Source organism: Chiloscyllium plagiosum, chromosome 8 (genome assembly GCF_004010195.1).
Source record: "Chiloscyllium plagiosum isolate BGI_BamShark_2017 chromosome 8, ASM401019v2, whole genome shotgun sequence".
Classification (NCBI taxonomy): domain Eukaryota; kingdom Metazoa; phylum Chordata; class Chondrichthyes; order Orectolobiformes; family Hemiscylliidae; genus Chiloscyllium; species Chiloscyllium plagiosum.
In genome coordinates, this window is record NC_057717.1 from 14,879,829 (window position 1) to 14,899,488 (window position 19,660).

A 19,660-nucleotide genomic window follows, 5' to 3' on the forward strand; every position below is an offset into this window, starting at 1 on the left:
ACAACATTTCAGCATTTAAATTGCGAATAACATATGTGAGGCAAATCTTTATCACTGATTGTGACCCCTGAAAGTTTTTGGAGAAGTTAAGTGAGGAAAATTCCGTATGTTTCGATTGCTGCCAATCAGTTTGAAATTATAAAGTTGACAGGGCAAGAAAACCTAAGTTTCGACACGTTGTGGAGACTTGGATGAAGAAAGATAAAGGCATTCTGCGGCAGGAGTAAAATGACTGAAATCGAATCGAGTTGTGAACGTTTGTATGCTCAGAGTCAATGTAACATATATGCATTGCAGTCTACTAATAGAGGGTGATTAGGAGGTCTAAAATGAATCCAACTTTGTATATTGATGGATGATTTTTTAAAAGGCGGAGATGTGAGGATACTATCACTATAAAAACGTTACTTTCGCTTTAGTTTTATTTTGAAGAGAGGTTTAAAAGGCAGAGGTACAGAACTGCTGTCTGAAAATAGTTTAAGTAAATAACTGAGAAAGCCTTTACGTTTTTTTAAACCGGTGGTAACAATGGAAGGGCAGTGGCCAGCTCTCCCAGACCAGGTTTCCTCGTTTTGTTTTTAGCTGCAGCATCCAGAAGCTGCTCGGGTCCCAGAAGGATTGGAAGCTTCAATACATGATCCCCAGCTGCTTTTCTCTGAGATCTCTGTTGATGTTGACTTCTCTTAGATTGAAAAACTGCACGTAAGAATCGGTATTTGAATATGTCTTTGTGCCAAGCAGTGTATACCAAAAAGGTACGGTATCTATTGTTTGTGCTATCCTAAAATGTTCTTTTCTTTGATTACATTTTAACTAAAGCATTTGAATAGAACATATTTTGCTTAATGTCGCGTGGTTTGACCAGTCACAACATATCTGTAACGCACACTTCACATCTATATTCTAACTAAGGAAAGGTTTGGGGCTAAGCAGCCTTCTTAAAATATTTTGCGGGGATCTGTCGCCGAAGGGATTCTGACTGAGTCCTGTTATTGAAAGATTAGTGAAGGGGCGAGGGATGGTTTGCTGGAGGTTGTGCTGTGAGCTGCCTCAGTAATTCAGGGAGACCTGAGGATTTGGTGACCCAACTTTGGATGGAGCCTGGGGACTGTAGCTACAACATCTGGGTCAGTAAAATGAACAACAAATGGAGCAGAGTCTGCAGAGAGGGGAAGCTCTGAAACCACGGAGTCTGTGTGTGTGGGGAAAGAGATGCCCTCTGGGATTTCCAAGACCAGCTTCCCAAGGGACACTTAACTCAGGAGCAAAGTGTGAGGGGACCCTGATTGAACAAGGAGCTGTCACAGAGCGGTGTCACCTCCTTCAACATGGCCTGCAGCTTCACACCAAGGGGAGGACAGTGCTGTCAGTGATTGTTAGGGTCATGTTTCATTCAACATCGATGATCTGGAACTTTCCAGGCAGGACTGGGTGACATATCCATCATCTCCCACTATCTCAACATCAATGTCACCATTCGGAGACGGAGGATCAAAATAGTGGATGAGGTAACTATATTGTTTCGCCCTCAGCAGGGAGCTGCTGCTCTCCTTATTTTCCCAGTATAGTGGTATTCCCGTTGGTGTACATGGCATCTGCGGAGTAGTCATGTCAATGGGAGAGTTTGACGAACTGAAGGAGCTCTCTCTATTAATGTTACAATGTGTCCATGCACAGTATATCATGTTGGTGAATACCCCTGTCCTGACAGCAGCCACAGCTTCTTCATTCAGAAGCAGTCAGCCAGTCCCATCGTCTTCGGGTCTCCATGTAGAAAGGAATGAATGTATCTTGGATAAAGGCCATCCCCTTGATACACTTTCCTAAACAGCATCCCCACCACCAACCAAACACTTCAATACATTCCATGTGTATGGAGAGAAATTGGGTCACTTGGAGTGTCAAGGAGCAGATAATCAGGGATGGAGCAAAACCTCCCATATCTGAAAGGGTCAGAGTGAACCCCCCAGTACACAGTATCATTAAGCCCTGTAATCCCTCTCCATTTCAGCAACATGCGGCCTTCCATTATTCCTGTAAATGAAATGTTGTATTGCACCTGCCAAACTATTATCCATTGCCTTTATCTCTCTGTATCCTTTTGCAGACTGTCCAGCCTGTCTTGATAATTTATTCTCTCGCTTATCACAGCGACATCATCAAACTCAGCATCGGTATATCTGTTCTATCCTCCTGATCATTAATATCGATTGGAAATATTTGAGGACCCGACACTGGTCATTGTGTGACTCCACTGGTGACGTTCTGTCAAACTGATTAAGACTTATTTCTCCGGAGTGCCTGCTTCCTGCTTGATACACAGTCCTCCCCCATCACTGTGGAGCACAGTCGAAAGGCTGAATATGAACGACGAATCCAACCCCTCGAACCTGCTCCACCATTGAATACAATCATGGTTGATGTCATCGCGGTCTCTGTTCCACTTTCCTGCTATCTCTCCATACTAAGACTCTGGTCTCTTGTTGTAGATTGCGCCACATGAAAAAATATCAGCTCCTCACCTACACTTCCAATTACGTTTAGCATTTACAGACCTCAATGAGATCTCCTTTCGCTGTTATAAACTCGAGATATAGGCCAGAACTGCTTAATTTCTCTGCATAATACGAACTCTTCAAATATGGAATCAATCTAATGAACCTTTTCTGAATTGCTTCCAATGCAAATACCTCATTCTGCAGGACACCCAATCTGTACTCCAGTTCAAGCTTCCCTCTTGCCTTGCATAGCTGCACCAACACGCCCTACCTTTCTACTCTATCCTTTAAAAATACACGCTGAAATTTGGTTTGCATTTCTCATTATTTGAGGTACCCGCAGGCAGGTTGCCGGTGATATGCAAGCAGACACCCAGATCCCTCTGCACTTAAGCACTTTGAAGTTTCTTTCCATTTAGATAATAATTTGTCTTTCTATTACGCTGGCCATATTTATCCACTTTAGTTTTCATTGCCAAATGTTGGCCCATTCACCCAAACTAGCCATATAGTTTTAAATCTCTTGCATAATCATTCCGAAGTAATTTCCCACCAACGTTATTGTCGTCTGAAAATGTAGCTGTAGTATTTTCTATCCCGTCAACCGAGTAATGATATCGATCGCAAATAGTTGAGGCATGAGAAGTGAAATCCATGGCGCCCACAAATTGCATTTTCCAAAAAAGGAAATGACACATTTAATTCATCTGACTGCATTTTGTTGGTTAACCAATCCTCTATCCAAGTTAATAAAATACTCCTAAACCGTTGTTATCTGATCTTACCACTTACTCTTTGGAGAAGTGACACATCCAATGCCTTCTGGAAGATCAGATATATTTCATCTCCAAGATTTCCACTATCCACCTTATTTGTCACATCTTTAAGTAACTCATGCAAACACTTCAATTCTGATGATTTATCCTTTGTAAAACCATGTTGACTCCGATGGAATGTAGTATAACTTTGCAAATTTCCTCAACAATGGATCCTAATAATTTGCCTTAAGTTACGATAGTTTATTATTACATTTTACTCCTTAATGTATACAGTTATTGTAAGTTCTTCCCTTTTGAAAACCTTTAATTTTTCTTTTAATTCCTGTTTAATGGGCACACGTTTTTAAGAGATCTGCTCCAATTGCTGTGTAAGAGGCATATGTGGCTGAATGGACTCATCATCCAGCTGGTGAACAAACTCGATGGACTGACGTCTTTCTGGTGTTCCCATGTTGTCATCTCCAAGGCCAGAATGACCTCTCCTGTTTATGCGTTAGAGAGTTGGGGGATTATGGAATCTTCCTGTTGCTGTGTAACAGCTTGAAGGTCTGATGGGTCTTCTCATAATCCTCCATCATAGGCTGGAGATACTGAACGGCCTCCTCATGTATCCCGGAGATGGGACCGAGAGAGTGTTTAATCTTCACCCGTTCCCTTACAACAGACACGTGTCTTCTCCTTTCTCATGAAAGAAGTCTCAGATAGTTTGTATCCTTATCTATTTCCCTTGCAACAGGCTCGATGGGTCTGAATGGCCTCCTACTATCCCAGTGTAACAATTCTCCAGTCACTGTGTGACCTTTTCCAGTTCCTATGTTACAGACTTGAGGTGGCTGAATGGACTGATCCTGTTGCTGTGTCCAGTGTTATAAGCTCGATGGGGCTGGCTGACCTCCTCCTGTAGATGTACATCAGACTCCAGGGGCTGAATAACCTCGTCGTATTCTGGCTTAACGGGGCCGATGGCCTGAATATCCTTCTGCTGTTCCTAGTAACAGTCTGGAGAACGGAATGGATTCCGTCATTATCTGTGCAATTGGCTTCAGATGTTGACTCCTTCCTTGTCATCTATGTTGAAATAAGATCATCATTCATTCTTGTAAACTCCAATGACATTTGCATCAACCTGAACATCATTTCCTTATAAGTTAACACCTACATTGCAGGAATCAATTGAGGGAACCATCTCTGAGCTCCTTCCAATGTAACAATATCCTTTCCTCAGTGAGGAGATTAAATCTGTACACACCACTCCATATGCATTCTCACTATGATCCTATACAGCAGCAGCAACACTTTACCAGCCTGTTGTAAGGTTCCCACCCAGGTTAGGGCAGTCTCACATGTCTCGGGGAATACACTGCATTGTTTAAAATCATTGCTCTTTTCTAATCCATCAGCATAACGGGAGATCTGGGGGAAATCTCACAATGACGCTTGAGTAGATCATAAATGATGTGGCGAGATGATCACTACCATTAATTTCCGCAGAGCCCACGTCGCTCAGATTCCACAGAATCTAATAACGTGGTGCGTAAAAAAAAAACAACAGCAAGGAGGAGCAAACATTGATGGGAGCTATATATCAAAGTGAAAGCTGAAATACAAATGCAGTACACGACAGTTTTTGTTTTATTTGAAGTAACCATTGTCAATCTGAGTCATGCAAGCCCTGAAGCTGTGAGAAGAAAGTGGGGACTACAGATGCCGGAGATCAGAGTCGAAGAGTGTAGTGCTATAAAATCACAGTAGGTCAGGCAGCATCCTCGGAGCAGAAGAATCGACGTTTCAGGCATCAGCCCTTCATCAGGAATGAGGCTTATGGGCCAAGGGGGTTGAGAGATAAATGGGAAGGTAGTGTGGCAGGGGTAGATAGTTGGGAATGCGATCGGTAGATGAAGGTGGGGTTGAAAATGATAGGTGTTGAAGGGAGACAGAACGCCTCATCTACTGCATGCACTGAACTCAATGTAATTTTTTCTACATTGGCGAGACAGGACGCCAACTTGTTGATCATTTCAGAGAACATGGCTGGGACAGCCCCATTGACCAACTCCACTGTCTTGTGGCTGAACACTTTAACTCCCTTTCCTACTCTGCCAAAGACATGAGGGCTCTGGGCCTGATCCATTGCCAAACCCGAACCACCGGAAGCCTGGAGGAAGAAAGCCTCATCTTCTGCATTGGGACACTCCAACCGCAAGGGATCGTGGTGGATTTCCCCATTTCCCATAACCCCACCTTATCCCAGTCTAACCTTCCAACTCAGTACCACACTTTGAACGTTACTATTTGTCCACCTTCCTTCCCATCAATCTGGTCCACCGCCCCCCCCCCCCTCTCCGACTATCACTTTCAACCCCACTTTCGTTTACCTATTGAATCAAAGGAAGCATCTTAGAAAAAGACCCATGTATTGTAATAAGCCAGTGGATTCAGAGAAATGTAGGACCCAGCAAAGGAGGACCAAGAAACTGAGAAAAAAAATCAAGAAGAGAAAAAGCATGCAAACAAAAGGAAAAACATAAAGACTGCTAAAAAAGCTTCTATCAATGTTTGAAACAAAAATTAAAACAAGGTCAAGTGTGGGACAGTGGGTGTGCGGACAGGATATTTTATTGTAAAGAACAGAGAAATCGCCGGGAAAAGAAATAGTTTCGTTGTGTCTATCTTCAAGGAAGAATATCCAGAAATTCTCCCAGAAATGCTAAGTGACCATGGGACTTGTGTAAGTAAAGTCTAAGATCATTCTATCAGTGTTGAGGTCATCTTTGAAAATAAAGCTGGATTGAGTATTGATAAATCTGACAGATCAGATGTACTTCATACAAGAATTTCAGAGGAATCATCAATAGACATATTGATTGCATTGAGGATTTTCACATTATTTTCCAATACATTCCCGAAAGATATTTAGCCAATCTGGATAAGGCAAATAATATTACACAGCAGTTGAAGAAAGGATGAAGATGGAGAGTGGTGAACTACAGACCGGTTAACTTGTCATCCGCAGTCAGGTGTCTGTTGGACTCAATTACAAAGAACGTGCTACTAGATATAGAGAAGGTAATGGCAAAACTGGGGAATGTGATAATGCATCGATGAAAGGAAAAGTATAAGTGGCAAACAAAGTTTTGGAATGGTTTGAAGATGATTCTTGTAGACATAGGCAATGAATGACCAATGGATAACGTATAGTTAGATATTCAGGAGCATTTTGAAAGAACTCACACAGTAAGGTTACAAGGGAAGTTAAAGTAAAAGGTATTGTGAAGAACATATGCAAATGGGAAAATAAAAATTAGGGTTACATTCATGTGAATGTAATTGGAATATAGAAGATGTCGGGCACCAGTTGCATAGACTGTGGGTGAGACTAAACGTATAGTTGGGAGCCCCAATCTAAGATAGAATATACTGACGACAGAGGAACTGCAAAAGGTATTCTCCAGATTAATCCCTAAGATGGAAAGATTGTCTGATGTGGAAACTCAGCCTGTGATGTCGAGTTTCAAAAGATGTGAGGTGATTGTAGTGAAACTAACAAACGTAGAAACAGGGTGGGGACTGAATAACACAGGGATATGGCGAAGTGCAAACAGGCGAGATCAGGGAGAATCCCACGATATTCTCCATGTACAAGTAGAACAGAATAATCAGCAAACAGTTAGTGTCCATTAGAAACCAAAGTGGCAGTCTGTGTGTCAAGCTGGAGAACATTGATGGATTGTTACATGAGACCTTCACATCTCTTTTATTTGGGAGAAGGAGGGGGCAGGGACAGAATTTGAGAAGATGGACTGGAGAGCTTTTGAAAAGATTGATCTAAAATACGAGTTGGGGTTTGATGCTTTGTCTGGAATAAATTTGGACGAATCCCCAGTTCTGGATGAGTTTTATCACAGGCTACTGTTGGAGACAAGGGAGGAAAGACCCTGACTGAAAATATTAATTAGAATCTGACAAAAGGGGAGATACCAAAGAACTAGAGAACAGCTAATATGATTCCACTTCACGGTAATGGTGGTGGAGGTAGACCAGGGAACTATAGATGAGCGAGTATTAGATCACTGTTAGGGAAACTACTGGATAAAATAGGGAAGGAGAAAATTGAACTCTGATCAGAGTCGCAAGGTTTGATCCGGGATAATCATCATGACTTTATCAGAGGGAAGTCACATCTAATGATTTTGATTGAATTAGATTTGAGGAGGCTGCTTGTTTAATTTTGCAGTAAGGCCTTTGACAAAGTTTCATATGGGAAACTGAAAAATAAAAGTAAATTCTTACAGTATCAAGGATACCATGACAAGTTACAATAGAAATTGTCTTAGTGGCAGGAGGCAGAGGGTGGTGGGAGAAAGCTGTTTGTGTGACTGGAGACCAGTGTCCCCTGGTGTACCACAGGGATAAATGTTGTATCCCTTATTGTTTGCGGTATTCATAATTGGTGTAGATGTGAATCTGGAAGGGTGTGGATAGAGGAGGTTGGAGTTGTGATAAGTTAGTTTATGTTTGACATAAAGATTGGCCCGGTGGTTGTCAGTGAGGAGGAAAGTTAATATTACAGGAAGCTACAGATGGATTGGTCAGATCATCAGATGAATGGCAGGTGGAATGTAACCCTGATAAATCTGAGGTGATGCACTTTGGAAGAAGGAACCAGACAGTGGAAGACTCAATGAATGGCAGCACACTAAGAATCTCAGAGGGTGCTTCTCCACACATCCATGAATGTGACTTGACAGGGTAATAGGTTAGTTACGAAGTCACACGCGACTGTCAGTATAGCCTTGATTCATCATGACATCAATTGTAAGAGTTATACAGGACTTTGGTTAGCCCAGGATGGAATGCTGTCTATAGTTCTTGGAGCCTCATTACACCGAGGATGTGATTACACTGGAGGGGAAGCAGAGGAGATTCACCAGGATGTTCCCTGGGATGGAGCATATCAGCTCTGGGGAGAGGCTGGATAAGCTCGGGTTGTTTACTTTGGAACAGAGAGGCTAGCGGGACGTGATTTAGAAGGATAAGCTAACGAGGACCATGTACAGGGTGGATAGACAGCAGCTGTTCCTTTTAGTCAGAGAATCAAGAGCAAAGGAACGCACCTTTAAAGTGAAAGGTTTGAGGTTCACAGAGGGTTTAAATATTTTGTTTTCATCTGGAGGGTGTATGAATCTGGAATGTACTCCCTGAGAGGGGGGTTATCACAGGTAACCTCACAACCAATAAAAAAAGTGTTTGGACGAGCACTTGGAAGTGTCATAAAATTCCAGGCTATGTGCCTGGTGTGTGAAAGTGGGACTAATGTAGATTTTGCTGTATTTCTGTTGGCACAGAGTCTATGCTCCTGTGAGTGTGTGGTGTGGAAGGTCAGTCATTGAGCAGCTTAAGGCAGGAATTGATGCGTATCTGAAGAGTATATTCACAAGGGTTATAAGAGTGAACTGCAATAGCTTGTCAAATTATGTCAATGTGAGAGATATGAGAAAACAAGTGCAGCTTCCTTACAATCTGAAACCAGAGAATGGAGAATGGGGAACCGGGAAATTGCAGAACTATGAAACGACTACTTCATAGAACTTTCTAACAATACTAGACAAACCAAGTCTGGTGTGGTAAAATGATATAGTACATGGAACATAGAACACAATAAGTAAATGGTTTTGGAGAACTTATTGGGACTGAAAGTAATGTCCGTGGACAACACTAACATAGATTTATGAAATGGGAATTATGTTTGAGAAACAGATAGGGAGACAAAAGAAAGAGAACAAATGGCTGTAAAACATGTGGATTTTCAGAAAGGTTTTGGTAAAGTTCCAAGCCCGGTTTGCAAAATCAAATCTGAGTGGATTGGGGTGAAGATATGGACAAGTTTCTAGAATGGGACAGCTGGCAGGAAACAGTGAATAGAAATAAACAGACTCGTCAAGCAACAGTCTGACATTGTCTGTAAGGTATGATTCTGTGAGCATGGCTCTGTCCCAGACTCCCCATTACCTTTCCCGGATATCTCCTATTCTCTGTATCCCATTATGTCTCATGGCGTTAGTTTACACATTGGAAAGGAAACCTCCTGCTGATTACCATGTACCAGCCTCTCTCAACTAATGAGTAGGTACTCCCCCATGCTGATCAACACTTGGAGGAAGCACTGAGGGTGGCAAGGGCGCACGAAATTCTCTGGATGGGGGATTTCAATGTTCACCATCAATAGTAGCTCTGCAGCAACACTACTGATTTATTTGGTCGGGTCCTAAAGGATATAACTGCTAGGCTGGTCGATGGCAGGTGATGAAGGAGCCAACAAGAGGAAAAAAATATACTTGACTACATCCTTACTAATCTGCCAGCTGTAGAAGTACCTGCCCATGCCAGTATCAGTAAGAGTGACCACCGCATAGTCACTGTCGAGACAAAGTCCCACCTTCACACTGAGAGTAACATCCATCATTTTGAGTGGCACTATCACAGTGCTAAACAAGACAGATTTCAAACACATCTAGCAGCTCAAGTCTGGGTTTACACAGGCGCTGTGGGTCAGCAGTAGCAGCAGAATTGCACTCCAGCGCAACTTCATGGCCTGGCATATCCCCCTCACAACAATTACCATCAAGCCAGAGGATCAACGTTGTTTCAATGGAGTGTGCAGGAGGGCAGGAGCAGCACCAGGCGTACCTGAAAATGAGGTGTCAGCCTAATGAAGCCACAAACAGGACAACGTGTGTGCCAAACAGCAGAAGCAGTAAGTGATAGACAGAGCTACGTGATCCCACAAGCAACGGTTCAGATCTAAGCTCTGCAGTCCTTCCACTTCTAGTTGAGAATAGTTATGGTGAATTAAACAAGTCATTGGAGGAGGAGATTCCACAAATATGCCCATCCTTAATGATGGACGAGCCCAGCCCCTCAGTGCAAAAGATAAGGCTGATGCATTGGAAGTGCAATCTTCAGTCAGAAGTGCTGAGTGAATGATCCATCTCAGCCTCCACCAGTGGTCCTCAGTAATTCAGTTACCAGTCATCAGTCAATTCGATTCAGTCCACACGATATCCAGATTCATCCAGATTCAGTTAGAGACACTTGATACTCCAAAGGGTACATACCCTGACAACATTCTGGAAATAGTACTGAAAACTCGTACTGCAGAACTTGTCACTGACCTAGCTAAACTGTTCCAGTATCGTTCCAACATTTCCCCGATTTCATGGAAAATTACCCAAGTATCCCCTATTCATAAAAAGCAGAACAAATCCAATCTGACCAATTACCACCCTATCAGTCTACTCTCGAACATCAGTAAAGTGATGGATGATGTCAGTGCTTTCAAGCAGCACCTGCTCAGCAATACCCTGGTCAATGACGCCCAGTTTGGGTTCCACCAGTGTTACTCAGCTCCTGACCTCATTACCTTGATTCAAACATGGACAAAAGAGCTGAATTCCAGAGGTGGGGTAAGAGTGACAGCCATTTAAAACAAGGCTACCTCCGACCAAATGTGGATTCAAGGCACCTTAGCAAAACTGGAACCAATGGGTATCCGGGGCAAATTCCCCGCTGGTTAGAATCATACCTGACACGTAGGAAGATGGTCATGATTGACAAAGGACCGTCAACTCAGCTCCAGGACAAGTCTGTAGGAGTCCCTCGGGCAGTAGCCTAGGCCCATAAATCTTCAGGGCTGCTTCATCAATTACCTTCCCTCCATTTTAAGGTCAGAAGTGGGGGTGTTCGCCAATGATTGCACCATGTTCGGCAACATTTGTGACTCCTCAGATACTGAAGCAATCCATGTCCAAACGCGACAAGGTCTGGACAGTATCCAATCTGACAAGTGGTAAATAATATTCACGCCACACAAATGCCAGACCGTGACCATCACCACTAAAATACAATCTAACTACTGTTCCTTGGCATTCAATGGTGTTACCATCATTGAATTCATAGTGGACTGCAGCGGTTCAACAAGGCAGCTCACCACCACCTTCTCAAAGGGCAACCAGGGACAGGCAATAAATGCTGGCCGAGCCAGTCACACCCAGATTCAGGAAATAAATAAATTGAAAAACAACATTTCTTTTAACAGAGGAAGGTTGCTGAGGTATCACAGGGATCGGTGCTCTTGCCCCAGCTGTTCACAATATCCATTAAACATGGGTGGAGATCTCAGTGAAATATATAAAACTCTGACAGGGTGAGACAGTTTGGAAGCAGGGATGATAATTCCTCAGGGCATGGTGTCTAAAACAAAGGGCCACAGTATTAGGTACAGACAGGCCATTCTGCATGAGATGAGAATAAATATCTGCACTCAGACACTGGTCACCCTGGGGAATTCACTCACACCTGGTAGCCAAGACATTGAGTATAAACAAAGATTTAGAAACAGTAAAGGGATGGTGGGAGAGCAGGAGAACGATGTGGAAATAAAGGGCCAGGGATCATTATATTGAATTGGGTAGCAAACCCGACAGACCAATGGGACTACTGCACTTCCTATTTTATAGCTTCACAAGTTAATCACATTAAGCGATGTGTACAGTGTGTGGAAAAAGTGCATTGAGGAGATATTTGAACGTTAACTGGAATGGGGAAGGCTCAATGTGTTGTATGGCCTACTCTATTTCCGATGTTCCTGTGCAGTCTGTAAATGTTTTCACAAGCTCTCAGATGGTCGGAAGGAGGTCTCTGCAGGGTCAACAGGACGGGTTTTACCGCTCCCTTTTCCGATACTGAGGCTGGGGCCGGGTGTTCTGTCTGGTTTTATCCTTTAGACCTCAGAACAGTTTGATACAATAGAATGTCTTGGTTGGCGGATTCAAAGATCATTGAAATGTTTATCACATGTCTGTGTGCCTGCAGTCACTTTTAAGCCAGGCCAGGAAAGCACAGGAGATTCACTTCCTGAAAGTACGTTTGCGAAGCAAATTGGTGTTTGCAATCGAAATTGGCTTGAAGGTCACTATTACGGACTCAAGACTTTGCATCTTAATATTTTATCAATTGTTTTTAACTTCCACCAGCTGCCAGAGCATTGGCCTGGTTTGGATTAGTAATCCAGTGACATTTCCACAGCAGTGCTATCTCCACATGGGGACCTATCGGAAACCACACTGAGCAGGATATTTCTGTGCTGCTTGTCAGCTCTGTCAAAAAGAACTCCCACCAATTTGACTGTCGTGATGGGACTGAGGGGTTGTCATTGGTCAGATTGTAATTATACTCCTCTTAGGAACTGGACATAGTTGAGTAATTTTCCTCATTGCCAGGGCGATGTCAGAGTTGGAGCTGGAATGCAAGCTTTCCCAGGGACACGGCTTGTTATGCAGTACAAGTCTTCAGTCCTATTACAGGAACGGGGTCAGGGCCCATTGCCTGTGTCGTATCTATCGTGTTCAGCTGTTTCTTCATGTAACATGCAGCAAATCGAATTGGTTGAAGGGTGGCATCCGTGATTCTGTGGGCATCATGATGAGGGTGAGGTGGATCATCGACGCAACACTTCTGGCTGAAGATAGTGCAGATACCACATCCTGGTCTTTTACACTGATGTGCAGAGCTGTTCGATTAGTTAGGATGGGGATTTTTATGGTTCCCTTTGCTCCAGTCACTTGTTTAATCGTCCATCACAATTTATGCCAGAATGTGGCAGGACGGGGGAGCTTTGATCAGATCTATTGGTCAAGTGTGGTAGCTTTCATGGGTTAGCGTCAGGTTTAGGTTCAGGTGGTTCTGACTCAGTCATGTTCATCCACAGTCGTTACTGAAACATAGATCGTATTGATGGCAATGGCAGACTGAGGAGATTATCCTAGGGAAAAAGTTACAGGTTGTGGTTGAATGCAATTCTTCTTCTCCTGCTGCTGTAGTCTACAGCACTCCATAAACCCGCAGTTTTGAGCTGCAATATCTGCAACGCAATTCTGCACTCTGTCCCTTAGTTTACATCGAGACCCATTCTCCCATCAGCCCTGTACTCAGTGCCCTGCTCTGGTTTCTGATACTTCCATTTTCGTACTCTCATTCTGCTGAGGGTCTCTCCCTGGGTCATGCTTCCAATCTGACACATTCTGCAAAACCAATTAACTGATTCTAATTCAATTGTTTAATGCATCTGATTTTTTTTCCTTGAGTAATAACATCTTCTGTGTTTAAATTGAATGTGTTTCACTCTATTTCTCTCCCTGACCATGTTTTAAAACTCTGTAGTGTCAGTGAAGCCAGCCTTATGTAGTTTCAGAGCCAATGAATTCTCTGGATTCCCAACCATCTTCACCACATTGTATGTTGCCTCTTTTGGTTTGATGCCTCATCGCTCATGGCTGCTTTGTCCTCCCATGAGTATGTTTCATCTCCTTTGGGAATATTTCTGATATCCTCCAAATTATTCACAGAAATTCCTGCTTTTGCTGCTCCATGGTCTGCTCTGCTCGGCTCACCTTCCAATTAACTCTGGCCAGCTCCTCCCGCATGTCTTTGAACTTATGTTACTCAAATATAATCACATTGCATCAAGAGGCGAGCAATAGATATAAACTGAAAGAAGGAGTTTTGTGAGAAGAGACGCAAAGAGTAATTGGTAAATTTCTAAACTGGATAGAAAGAGAGAAAGAGCGAGACAACATAGATGAGGATATGTGAAAAATGAGAAAACGAGATCATCGAAAGAATTAGATGTACATCCCTCAATGTTTTGGCAATTCCTGTGTGCTGTGGTCCTTTGTACAGTGTATGTACAACAGAGTAACATGTTCAAATGCTGAGTCTGATGCCAGAATTTGTATCTCTAACAATATGACAGACACTAGCTTTGGAAAGAACCCAAAGGCCAATATATTTAATTCTGTTAGAAAGGGGATTGACTGAAATAAGTTTGGACACCAGATGCAAGAACACACATTCTGATAAGAATGAGAGATTGGAGCAGAGAATTCCGGAAAAGGAGGGAACGTTGAGAGAAGGGGAACATATCACTTTAGATGAGGATCAAATGATGTTTCAATGTTTTATAATTTTTATACATCACATGCATCACTTTTCGTTAACTGTGTCTCCGTTGTTCATTTAGAATGTGTTGTGCACATGTGAAAAATGTTACTTATCTGCACACACACATTAATTAAACAGTGTATATAAAATCATTTTTCCGCCATTGAAATGGTCCTGTTGTCGTGTTACCAGGATACATGAACACCAACTGGTCACCAAAAGATATGACCCACTATCACTATGTTCCATACATACAGACAAAGAAGGGCACCACTTTGTTTGGGACAGCACACACACATACGAAGACACGCAAGGACGCTCTTACAGGAATGGTGTTCTGGCCAGAAGTCCATCAATAAACACAATTTATATCCTATCTATCTTCTCTTGTAAAACAAAAGAACTGGAAATCACATCACCCACCTTAAGAAACCAAGACCTATAAATAGAGAGACGGGACATACCACCAGCACTTCAGCAGAGATTCTCACTGATTATGTCACCTAGTCATGGTTTCGAAACTTCTGAAAACAAACCTTCAAGCACAGCGAGATAACTTGCATACATACAAACTGTTATTTTTCCTTTATTAGTGGAATTTAGAACCTCATTGTCACTCATGTTTTAACAGATTACGAGGTGAGGTGAGCTTTTATGAGTGTGTGGTTTTAATTACTGAGGGGCTTGACAAAGATGTCTTAACAGTTTGGGGCCTTACCGTATGGGATTTGGACAGATTTGATAAGATTTCGGGTACAAAATGTACCAGCAAATTCCAACACGTTGCAATTAGTGACCTCGATCTTCAAATAAAACCGGGGAGGGGGGGATTCGTTTTATTCTGTTTACTTGTGGTTGGTTAAATTAAAAGTGAGAGAAATGGCTTTTAACGTTACTAACGAGGTTCCCAAATTTGCCAAGAAAGTTTAGAAAGACAGAAGCAGGACATTTTGTAGAAAGAATTTGAAATTCAGAAGTTGGGAATTAAACAAGAAAGTTAAATTAACAGGATGGAGATGAAGGCAGAACGTCGGGATGTATACAACTATGTTAATGCCTTGCCACATTTCGGTGAGAAAAATGTCAAAACCTTTTTTATTTCATTTGAAAAAATGGTTCGGCGGATGGCATGTCCAGTGAACTTGTGGGTAATGCTAGTCCAGAATAAGCTGGTGGGCACAGATGGTGAGGCATGTGCAGCGCTGTCAGTTGAGGGGTCAAGAGATAATGCAGATGTCAAATTGGCTATTTTGATTGGCTATGAATTGGTACCAGAAGCATATAGACAGCGGTTCATAAAAATAGAGACGAAACCAGGTTAGACTTATGTTGAGTTTGAAAGAATTAACCACAGTCATTTTGATAGATGGGTGCTAGCCATAAAAATAGATAAGACCTGTGAGGCTCGAATGGAGATTATTCTGCTGGAGACGTTTAAAGACTCACTTCCAGAGATGGTAAGAATTCATGTGAATTTACAGAAAGTTCAAGAAGTGAGAAGCGCGGCAGAAATGGCAGGTAAATATGCATTGGTGCATGAGATGCAATTTAGCTTCTGGGAGAATTTTCATCCTTTGAGGGATAGAAATTGGGAGAAGGAAAGATCACACACTACAAAGCGAACAGTAGTGCACAATAGTTTACCACAGGTGAAAAAAGAAGCCCAAAGGGGTTGAACGGAGGTAAAAGGTCTTAGATGTTCTCAGTATAACGGAGTGGAACACATAAAATTACAGTGGCGATGGTTTAAGAAGGGCACTGGGAACAGGTGTTTTCACTGCAATAAGCTGGGACACTCCTAAGCACTTTGAAGTTTCTCTCCAGTTAGGTAATAATTTGCCTATTACGCTGGCCTACTTGAATAACGCCATATTTACCCACTTTAATTTTCATTGCCAATTTATGACTATTCAACCAACCTATCCATATTTATTTTATATCTCTTCCATCTTCATTCTGAAGTAATTTCCCACCAATGTTAATGTCCTCTGAAAATACTATTTTCTATCCCGTCAACCGAGTAACAATATCGAACGCAAATAGTTGAGGCATGAGTACTGAAATCTATGGCACCCCACAAGTTGCATTTGCTAAAAGAAAATGACTGATTTATTCCATCTGACTGAATTTTGTTGGTTAACCTATCCTCCATCCAAGCTAAAAAAATTCCTCCTTAACCGATGTTGTCTGATCTTACCACTTACTCTTTGGAGAAGCGACATATCCGATGCCTTCAGGAAAACCAGATACATTCCATCTCCAGGAATCCTACTATCCAACTTGTTTGTCACATCCTTAAGTAACTCAAGCAAACAATTTATACTCGGTTTGTCCTTCGTAAAACCGTGTTGAGTCTGATGGATTGTGGTTTAACGTTGCAAATGTCCTCAACAACGGATTCTAATAACTTGCATTAAATTGCAATAGTTTTATCGTTATGTTTTAACGTAATGTATGCAGTTATTATAAGTTCATCCCTTTTGAAAACCTTTACGTTTTCTTTGAATTCCTGTTTCACTGGCACACATTTTTAAGGAGTCTGCTCCAATTGCTGTGTAAGAGACGTGTGTGGCTGAAGGGATTCATCATCCTGCTGGTGTACAAAATCTATGGGCTGACGTCTTTCTGGTTTTCCGATATTCTCATCTCTATGACCAGAATGACCTCTATGACCTATTGATGTGTTAGAGGGTTGGGGGATTATGGAACATTCCTGTTGCTGTGTAACATTTTGAGGGGATGATGGGTCAACTCATATTCTTCCATAACAGGCTGGAGATACTGTACAGCCTCCTGATGTATCCCTGAGATGGGACTGAGGGAGTGATTGGTTTTCTTCTGTTCTCACACAACAGACACGTGTCTGAATTACCTCAACTTTCTTATTAAAAACTGCCTCAGATACTTTGTATCCTTATCCAATTCCCCTACAAAGGATCAGAGGGGCTGAATGACCTCCTGTTATCCCAGTGTAACAAATATCCAGTCACTGTGTGATCTTCCAGTTCCTGTGTTACAGATTGAGGAGGCTGAATGGACTGATCCTCTTGCTGTGTAACAGGATACTGGTGCAGCATGGCCCATTCTGAGTCCAGTGATTTGACTCAAGGGGCTGATTGGCCTCGTCCTGTAACATTACATCAAGCTCCAGGGCTGAATACCCTTGTCCTGTTCTGGTGTAAAAGGGTCGAAGGCGTGAATATCCTTCTGCTGCTCCAGTGTATCAAGCTGGAGAAGTGGAATGGATTCCTCCATTTATTGTGTAATTGACTTTTATTGCTGACTCCTTCCGGTGTTCGATGTAAAACTATGATCATCTTTCATTCTTCTAAACTCAACCTGATCATCCTTTCCTTATGGGTTAATACCTTCATTACAGGAATCAGTTGAGGGAATCATCTCTGAGCTGCTTCCAATGTAACAATATCCTTTCGTCAGTGAGGAGATTAAATCTGTACACACTACTCCAGATGTGATCTCACTAAGACCCTGTATAGCAGCAGCAACACTTCATCAGCCTGCTGTATGGTTCCCACCTAGGTTAGAGCATTCTCAGGGGAAACACACAGCATTGTTGAAAGATCATTGTCCTTCTCTACTCCACAGCATAACAGAAGATCTGAAGAAGTGCATAAATGATGTGGCAAGATGATCTCTAACATTAATTTACCCAGAGCCCACGTCGCTCAGATTCTACAGAATCTAACAAGGTGGAGCTCAGAAACAGCAAGGAGAAGCAAACATTGATGGAAGTTATATATCAAAGTGAAAGCTGCAATACAAACGCTGGGTATGTTATAAAACATGAAAATGAGATATACACGTCTGTAGCTATTGCAGTAATAATGTACTGTTTAAGTTACTTCTCAGCTGTGTTAACCCAATTGAATGCTCATGCTGGGACAAATGGATTTCATGAGCACGTGTGAGATGGTTTGCGTTAACATTATGTCGAGCACCGAGCTCGAGATCAGGTTATTTAGGAATTGGTGTTGAGTGATCAGAAGAGCTAATTGAAACTTTTGCTGGAAAGGACCTTTTGGGAACAGTGACCACAATAAATTGGTTTTCTTTTATGCTGTTTGAGTACACGATAGTCTTTGTTTTATTTGAAGTAACCGTTATAAATCTGAGTCATGCAGGCCATGAAGGTGTGCGGAGGAAGTGGAGACTACAGATGCTGGAGATCAAAGTCGAAGAGTATGGTGCTGGAAAAGGACAGTCAGGCAGCATACTAGGAGCAGGAGTATCGATGTTTTGGGCATAAGCCCTACGTCAGGAATGAGGCTTGTGGGCCAAGGGGGCGGAGGGATAAATGAAAAGGGGGAGTGGCAGAGGGGAGGTAGCAGGGAATGTGATAGGTAGATGAAGGTCGGGCTGAAAGTGAAAGGTGATGAACGGAGACAGAACGCCTCATCTACCGCACCCATTGCACCCAATGTGGTCTTTTCTAATTTGGAGAGACAGGGCGCCAACTTGAAAATCATTTCAGAGAATATCCCTGGGGCAACCACATTGACCAACTCCACTGTCTTGTGGCTGAGCACTTTAACTCCCCGTTCCACTCTGCCAAGGACATGAGGGTTCTGGGCCTGCTCCGTCTCCACTCCCTAACCCCAGAAGCCTGGAGGAAGAAAGCCTCATAGTTTGTGAGAAGATTTATAACTCGGGTGCTCGTTGTTGTGGTTCTGTTCGCCGAGCTGGGAAACTTCTGCCTTGGGATCCTCCAACCACTTGGTTCAATGTGGATTTCACCAGTTTCCCCACTTCCCCAAACTCCACCTTATCCCAGTCCAAACCTCCAACTCAGCACCGCCCTTTTGAATGTCCTTCTGTGTCCACCTTCCATTCCATCAGCCCCACCTTCATTTACTTATTAGATCAAAGGAGGCAGTTTAGAAAAATGCCAAGTGTTGTAGTAAGCCAGTGGATTTAGAGAAATGTAAGACCCAGTAAAGGATGGCCAAGAAACTGAGAAGAAAATCAAAAACGTAAAGCATGCTAATAAAAGAAAAGCATAAAGACTGCTCAAAAGCTTCTATCAATATATGAAATAAAAACAAAAACAAGGTAAAATGTGGAACAGTGAGTGTGCAGACAGGATAATTTATTGTGGAGAACAGAGAAATCACAAAAAACAGTAATTTTTGTGTCCATCTTCAAGGAAAAATATCCAGAAATTCTCCCAGAAATACCAAGAGACTGAGAGACTTGTGTAAGTAAAGTCTAAGGTCATTCATATCAGTGATGAGGTCGTCATTGAAAAGATAGCTGGATTGAGTCTTGATAAATCTGACAGACCAGATGTAGTTCATACAAGAATTTCAGATGAAGCAGCAATAGACATATTGATTGCATTGCGGATTTTCATGTTATTTTCCTACA